We start from the raw sequence: 9,092 nt of genomic DNA, 5'->3' as shown, positions 1-9,092 counted from the left end.
GGTGATGAGGGTCAAGTCACCGTGAAGGAAATAGGTCATCAGTCTTCAAATAAGCAGTCGGGCGTTCGTAGAAACGTTTCGTGCTAGAATTGTGGTGCTGACGGCCACTTTTTCACCGAATGTATGTCGCTTCAGCGACGCATTTTCTGTTATAAACGTGAAAACAGGATGTTATCACTCCTAAATGCCCAATGTGTAACCGAGCGGGATACTCTTTGAGGAACGCGATTGTGACGGGGAATCGCGCTCCACCCAAACCTCGTCAGAGTAGACTCGTCAACCAATACAGAACCGTATATGGAACCCAAAGTTACAACTGATATTTGCATTTTTAATAAAAATAAGAAAACCGTAAAGCCATCGAATACTAGAAAAGAAAGGACGATATCTTACGAAGAACGATATAGAAAATATTTAGAAACTCGGGAAAGAATTTTTGCAGAAAGCATTATTATGGGACGTCGGGTAGTTTCGCGTAAAATTCAGAAGGCAAGGGAATGATTTCAAAGAAGAAGAAAACTCCGACAGAAGGTATTGGCATCCATTAAGAAAGTAAGTAACACAGACCCGCGGGTGTATGCGGATATATGTAGATATAAAGGGCATAAGAACACGCGGCTTACTAGATACTGGTACCTCCGTCTGCATTCTAGGCCGTGGCTGTCGGGAGCTTGTAGAAGAATGAGGAGTTCCTATCGAACGTTATGTGTCTTCTGTCAAAACTGCAGGCGGCCGCAGACATAATGTCTTAGGCAAAATAACTTTACCGGTAAAGTTCAATACAGTAGAACAAAAAATTACATTTTTCTTATGCCCGTACCTAGAGCAAAAGATCTACCTCGGGGTCGACTTTTGGAGGGCGTTTAATTTGGCACCTGATGTTATAACCGTAGATGCAATCGACTTAACAAAAATAGAACAGGGGATGGTGTCTGAGGAAGACAGGAACGAACGTCGTGTTTTACACAGTTTAACGCCAGAGCAGAAAGAGCGTTTGGAAAACGTAGTTAAGGGTTTTAGGACATATGAAGATCACGGGTTAGGACGAACTAGCTTGGAAAAGCATACAATAAAGTTGGTCGACGAAGCAGTACCTATTAAGGAGCGACATTACCCTCTTTCGCCGGCGATGCAAGCCATCGTATACGAAGAGGTCGATAAAATGTTAGAGTTGGTCGTTATAGAGGCGAGTGAGAGTCCCTGGAGTAGCCGAACGACAGTGGTGAGGAAATCGGGGAAAAATTGCTGTTGTTTAGATGCTCGCAAACTAAACGCCGTCACCGTAAAAGATGCATACCCTTTACAAAATATAGAGGGTATACTAAGTCGCATTGACGACACACACTTTATAGGTAGCGTTGACCTAAAGTTCGCGTTTTGGCAAATCGAGCTAGACGAAGCTAGTCTTTTACCGTGCCTGGACGTCCACTCTACCAATTCGTTACAATGCCGTTTAGATTATGCAATGTAGCCCAAAGAATATGTTGTCTAATGGACCGTGTCATTCCTCATAGGCTAAAGTCAAACGTCTTTATTTATTTGGATGATTTAATCATCGCCCCTGACTTTGACTCGCATCTTCGGATTTTACAAGAAGTCGTAATCTGCTTAAGAGACGCAAACCTTACAATAGGGTTGAAAAAATCGAAATTTTGTTTCAAAGAATGCACATATTTAGGTTATATTTTAGGAGGAGGTATAATGAAAAGAGATCCTGAAAAGATCAAAGCAATACAGAGAATCCCTGTTCCGAAAACGGTAAAACAGGTGCGAAGTTTCCTCGGAACGGCAGGATGGTATAGGAGATTCATAAAAGATTTCGCCACAATGGCAGCACCTTTGACAGATTCGTTGAGGAAGGGAAACAAATTTGAAATTTCTGAAGGAGCTATTGAAGCATTCAGTAGCCTAAAAAGAGCTCGTACGAGCGCCCCAGTTCTTAAACACCCTGACTTTTCAAAAAAAAAATTTTGTACAATGCGATGCGTCGGATTATGGTGTGGGTGCAGTACTCTACCGAAAAGAAAGTGATGGTGCAGAGAAGCAAATCGCATACTTTTCACAAAAGTTCAACGAATTTCAAAAAAAAAATATAGTACAACGGAGAAGGAATGCCTTGTAGCGGTGATGGCCGTCAAGAGATTTCGACCATATATAGACATAATGCCATTTACGATAGTGACTGATCACGCTAGCCTTAAATGGCTAATATTTTTAAAAGATCTCAACGGGAGATGAACTACAAGCTTTTAATTTTCAAATAGAACACCGTAAAGGTGCAGACAATATAGTGGTTGATACGCTCTCGCGTTGCATATAAGAGGTCACAGAATCTCCAATAGCAAATATGGATACAGTTGAGTTCGAATCGAAAGAGTATAAAGAGCTAATCAACACGATAGAAAACAATAGAGAAAGGTTGCCTGATCTAAAGGTAGAAGACGGCATGGTTTTTAAAAATTGTTTTTCTAAAAACGTAGAACTAGAGGGAATGAGTGGAAATTGTGGGTCCCTGAAGCTTTGACGTCAACGCTCATCGAAAATGCACACTGTCCAGAGATAGCTGCGCACGGGGGAATGGCGAAAACGTTACATCGATTGAGGAGGCTGTACTATTGGCCTAGCATGGTGGTGCAGGTACGCAACGTGCGCGAATGTCAAACCTGCAAGGAATCAAAACCTTGTAATGCAATTTTAAAGCAAGGGATCGGAAAAGAAGTGAAGTAACAGTCCGCCCATTTCAAAAATTATACATTGACTTTTTAGGCAAATATCCGAGATCGAAACGAGGAAACTGTTCTATTTTTATCATTATCGATCATTTTTCAAATTTTATTTTTTTGAAGGAAATGCGCGAAGCCACCGCTAGTAATGTGGTTAAGTTCTTGACCGAAAAAATATTTCATAAGTTTGGTGTTCCGAAATTAGTACATTCCGATAACGGTAAACAATTTGTATCCAAACAGTTCTCGGAACTATTAGAAACGTACGGGGTTAGACACCTAAAAACTGCTGTTTATTCACCGCAATCGAATGCCGCCGAAAGGGCAAATAATCGGTGTTAGCCGCTATCAGATCGTATTTAGAAAACGACCATCGAGATTGGGACTTATACCTAATTGAGATCGAATGTTCTCTTCGGAGTGCAGTGCATTCCGCGACCGGGGTTTCACCATACTTTACACTCTTCGGATTCAATATTTTCACGAAGGGCGCAGATTATGCCCTCGCAAGGAAATTGAGTTGTCTTAATGACAATGAAATGTTTGCACCTGATCATAGCGACAAGATTAGGTTAATGCGTGAGAAAATACAAGAGAATTTACATGAAGCATACGAAAGTAACGCAGCTTGTTACAATAAAAGAATTCGCGAAATACAGTTTAAGCCTGGCCAAGAAATTTATAAACGGAATATTGCACTTAGCGACTTTAAACAAAATGTAAATGCTAAATTTTGTCGAAAGTTCACAAAGTGCCAAATCGCTAAGGCGCTGGGTAACAATATGTACCTACTAGAGTCACTGGCAGGGAAAATTCTAGGGGTCTGGCACGCGAAGGACCTTAAACAGTAATCGAATCCTAAAGAACTTAATTCGACATATTCTAAGGATAAAGAACCTAATTCTACAAAACCTAACGCTTAAAAATTAACTTAATACTAGTTAACCTAGAACTAAATAACTTACGGTTAAATAACTTAAATCTACATAATTGTATACTAAATAACTTATTACTAGAAAGCCGCTCCGATGACCTGAAAAAGGAACAAAATGTAATAAACTTTATATAAAGATATTTCAATACTTGCGTGAATACCACTCCGTCGATGAGGGTCAAGTCGGCGGGGATGGATGTTTCCAAAAAGCGCTCATTCCGAAAAGTATCTAAAAAGAACACAAAGCAAAAACTGAGCAAAACAGTTAAATAGGTGCGCAATTTTTTTGTGTTGGATAACAAAACCTTCCAAACTACAACATCCATATGAAATTTCTTTTTAATTTCTTCCGGAAATATCTCTTGGCAGATATATAATTTTTGGGTTCCGCGTTCGGATCCGTGATCCTGGGTCTAAAACGCGTATTGGACACCTGTCGCAATATTTCTTGGGCGAGTCACAACAGCGGTGAGCGAATGTAAAGAACCACCGTGGCTGTTCCACAGGCAGTCCAGACGCATATTATCTGGTACGAAGGGCGGCATAGAACATGGGGGGTTTCTTTTCTCAACAAAATTCACTTCACCACTGGCTGTAAAAAGAAATAATTACACAAAAAAAAAAAGAAAAGGTAACCACATCGAGATGTATTTCGAAACGTCAAACACGAGGTAGGTTCACGATAGAGCAAGTGGCAAAAGCTCTTTTCCAAGGGTTGCCAGATGGCCATTTAGAGTTGTGAATAGAGGAAAGAGATGAATATAGAGTGGAAATGGTTGCGGTTGAGTGCTGGGAATGACAATGGAAAACGGCACAGTAAAACGGTGTCTCTCATTAGTTGCTCCCTATAAAAAGGAGGTATTTGTTGAAAAGAGTTTAGTCATAAAGTACATTGCGCCTATCCGCCTGCGCTGCGCGGTCCGTTGTTCTACAAAATACATATGTAAAATTTTAGTTTGATATGAAGTAGTTCCCTGTGCGCGGAAAGTAAAATTAAATCGAACGATTTGAATTTAAAAATTGTGCATAGAAAGATATATAAAGCTTTTGGCCTCAAAACACATTTCGGTTTCCGTCGGTGAACTAATTAAATCCAAAAAGGCTGCATAATGGATGTGGAATAACTTTTTATGGGTAAGTGCCAGACCCCAAATTTTTTTTCTTAAAGATTTTTTTTTTTTTCAAATTCCTTTTTCTTTACGCCATTTTGGGGTGCACGCAACCCCCTTGTCGACTTCGGTCATTGATTTTTCCGAGTTCTAATCCCCCCCGTTAAAGTTTAATTATTTTCTTTTTTGAAATAATTCTTTTTCCTGTCTAAATTCTAATTTTGTAGGGGAAACTTCACCGTTTGTCTTTCTGAATTCAAATCCCCATTTAACATCTAAACATTTTTCCGAAAGTAATTCTTTTTTTTTATTTTTTTTTAATTCTCTTAGTATTGAGTACATCTTTTTTTTTATAAATTTTAGTTTTGTGCAATAAATTTTGCTATTTTTTGTGGTGTTAGAGACACCGTCATAACAACGCGTGAACGCCAAAATTGGCGTGAAATACCGCACCAGCTCAATTAAGCCGCGCTGAATGCTATTTTCTTTATTCCTCTGATAAATGCCATCTGGTCACCACGGATGACCAAAAAGCTTTACCAGCGCCAGGTGATTTTTATACCGGGCATTTATACCAGATTATTATACAGAGCACTTGTACCAGTTTCTTTTACCGAACCGGCTGCATTATAACAGCCTCCTGTAACTATAATTTCCTACAGCAGTGGAGACCGCGACTTCAAAATTACTGCAGTGCACTAAAATAACTACGAGGAGCGGAAATAAGAGGAACATAGCTGTTTCATGCCAAATAGGCCATCTTATGTTATTTTTTATGTATACATGTTGCATGCGTTTATAAATTTAATTTTATGCAAAATTCAGCTGTGTAAATTTACGTGGCACCTATAGGACAAAAAAAACCTACCAAAAGGGTCTTTCGAGTAAAATTACGTTTTTTATGGTGCAGTGGCCTATGAACCCTGCAAGTAACCCCTGGACCCCTTCTATAAGAGCGCTCTTCTAGATAGGCACTAGGGTGTGTTATTAGTTATATAGTTGTCTCCAATAGAGCTCTTAAGCGTTTGGACGAGTTTTTTTTTTTACCAAAAAGGCCGTCAACGAACTGCAAAATTTTCGATTGTTAATTTATTTGCAAACATATTGCTTGTAATACTGGGATATATATTTCTTAGTACACATGATTTCCTGCCAAGATTTTAATTTGTACGTGATAAGATTTAGTTTTAAAAATTATGTTTATTTTTTTTGTACATTGTAAGAATACACATTCACCCAGAATTCCAATGTGATCCTTGTGAAACTCACAAATATATATATATATATATATGTCCTTCAGTCTGGACAAGATTCAAGCTTTTTTTCTTAGTTTGTGTATAATTTGATTCTCATTAAATCTGTTTATGTAATTACATGCTCAATCTGCATGGTGCCGATTGGCATATTCATATATATATAATTCAAGGTTCGATTCGATATATATATCGTGATTTCAGTGTGATAAATTTAAAGATAATGGGATTTTAAATAAAAGTTTATTTTGTCAAATAAATAAGAGAATTCTTGTCCTAATACATATACCTTTAGATGTTAGTATTGTGGAAATACGTTGTTGAAAAGATACGAATACACACGTTCATGCAGTCATATTCAGTTTCCAAAAGTTTTAAAAGCAAATTATAATTGATATCAAAAGTTTTTATTTCGAGTTTGTATAGGTTAAGATACTTAAATAAATAATATGTTAGATTGAAAAAAAGGATATAATGGCGTGCTAAAATTAATCGGTTGGGGTGGGGAAGGATGACGCAAGGGTGAGTAGTTAGGGTCTTTTGGAGCATCGGAAAGGGGACCTGCTGAGGGCAGAAAATCGAGCGGTCCAAGGCTGGGTGGGCTTCCTGCGAGGGGCGTGCATGGATGTGAATATAATGGTGATTGTGACATCCGCCCCGCATCAAGGTGGACAAGGGTTAAGGGCTCGACCTCTCGCCCTGAGCTACCTGGGGGACATTCCACCTTGATTGCGCAAAGGGGCGCATTCACCTTCAACAGGTGTACGTGACAGAGTTATTAAAGACTCCATAACTTATACAGGGTTTTTTACGCTCAAATTGTTAACGAAAGCTTAGATACAGGTATAGTTCCTAAGTTATAGAAATCTTCCGTAGTTGTGCCAATAGAAAAGGTTAAAAATACCACTAAAGCGGATGAGGTCAGACCAATTAATACGTTACAATATGACGAGAAAATATTAGAAACAGCGGTAAAAAACCAGCTTGTAAAATACTTAGAAGATAAGGAAATTATTATCCCGCAGCAATCAGGTTTTCGGAAGAAGCATTCCTGTGAAAGTGCTTTGAGTTTAGTTATAGCGAACTGGAAAGAAGACCTAAGCAGGAATAAACATATAATAGCTGCATTTTTGGATTTAAAACGTGCATTTGAGACGATGGACCAAAAGCTACTAATAAAAGAGCTAGCCAACATAAGTATCACTGGTAATGAGTCAAGATGGTTTGAAGACTTCCTCATTAAAAGAAATCAAAGAACAATAGTTGGAAAAGCCTTATCGGAGAAAAGAGAAGTACCAGTTGGTCTAACGCAAGGATCGGTGCTGGCACCAATACTGTTCAATATTTATATCAATGATATAACTAATTCTATAAACTACTGTGACATTAAACTCTTCAAGGATGATACACTACTGATGCTTAGTGGAGAAAATATAACTGAAATATATAAAAAAATTCAAGAAGATCTGAATAGTGTTTATGATTGGTTATGCGTGAACACACTTAAACTTAATGTCAACAAAACCAAATTTATGGTCATTTTCAGACGAAACTTCCGGAATAGTGACCTGCAAAATGTAAATACTAGCCACGAAGTAATCGAAAAACTCAACACCATCAAATATTTGGGAATAAAAATAGACGATAAACTCAATTTCAATGAGCACGTTGATTATACAGTGGGAAAAATAGCTAGAAAAATATATTTTACACAGAGAACCTGCAAATATTTAAATAAGAAATACAAAGTAATGGTCTATAGATCAATAATCGAACCACATTTTATTTACTGCCCGACTATATTTTTCATATTGCGGGATAGTCAGATATACAAGCTACAAAAGCAACAGAACCGAGCTATGATATTCATTCTCAAAAACCGCTATGACACACCTATCAGAGACATGCTCTCTGCTCTAAATTGGCTAAGCATTAGACAGCAACTTTTTTACCATGAAATTTATTAAGAACATAATAGACGGTAATTTGCCTGCGTACTTAAAGAATAAATGGCGAATTAATGGTGACTTATAACCATAAAGCAGAGCTGTAAAAGTGTGCAATCATTTGATATTTTATATCATTGATTGAACAATTATTTCTCTTCATTCATTTATTCTTTGCTAAGGAATGTGGCTTAAAAGTCAACCCAATCTTCATTCAGTAGCGGAAAAAAAAAGAATGCACTCCTTAACTCATTCGAAGAAAGAATGAAGTAATTGAATGAAACACAAACATTTTTCAACACAGAATAAGCATACAAATGAATGCAGCCTTTGGTGAGTGTGCACACACTTTTCTAGTACCAATCAATTATGAAAAATGTCGGACATGCACAAAACCCGCTCAAATAGCACATGGTTGCATTTAATTAAAGCCACTTCAAAATATCACCACAAAAATTTAATTATTGTCCGTGATGACCAGTCTTTTCCATATTTAAATACCAATAAAGTACGAAGAAGTTAACTGGAAAAGTATTCATATTGAAATTTTTAAATAATAACAAAAAAGGGAAATTACAAATATTTCAACATCTCTGTTCCGAAAATTGTCATCGTTCTAAATGAGTGTTGCTAATGTGCCATATAAAAGGCTTGCATTAAAAAGTATTAGCCTACATTTACACGTCCTCAATTGGTGATTAAACATGTAAAGAAAAGGCAATACATTATAAAAGCTCTTAAGTTCCTCCATATATTCTTCCTAGCGGTATATGGTCAAATACTATATCTATACTGGTTTGTGAGTTAATTGCAATAGCAATATCCTATTGTATAAGAAAAATATTCTTCTAAGCACAATAGTTTGTAATTACAGCCATTTAAAGTAGGCTCTATAGGTAGTTGTAGCTTTTTTGACAGCAAGGAAATTAACTTTGAATACAAATCTGCTCAGGTAAGTAGAATTACAATTTCAATATTTTACCAATTCCGTGCACTCGGGCAAGAGCCCTATAATTTTATGTAAGCGAGTTATCCGCGAGATTTACCTAAAAAGGAAACCAATCAACTCACAAGAGCCTAACATTTTTTGATCTCACACGATTAATTAAAAAAATCAACCCACCCTG

General features: G+C 37.4%; 1 pseudogene; it reads right to left on the bottom strand.

The window, feature by feature from the left end:
• Nucleotides 1-2,203: 2,203 nt before the first annotated feature.
• LOC137249944 (T-complex protein 1 subunit eta-like) overlaps nt 2,204-9,092 on the bottom strand; it is a 36,907-nt pseudogene continuing 30,018 nt past the window's right edge.

This window comes from Eurosta solidaginis, chromosome 4 (assembly GCF_040869045.1).
Source record: "Eurosta solidaginis isolate ZX-2024a chromosome 4, ASM4086904v1, whole genome shotgun sequence".
Classification (NCBI taxonomy): Eukaryota; Metazoa; Arthropoda; class Insecta; order Diptera; family Tephritidae; genus Eurosta; species Eurosta solidaginis.
The sequence above is the reverse complement of the archived record's forward strand: the minus strand, read 5'-3'. Positions and strand labels throughout refer to the sequence as shown.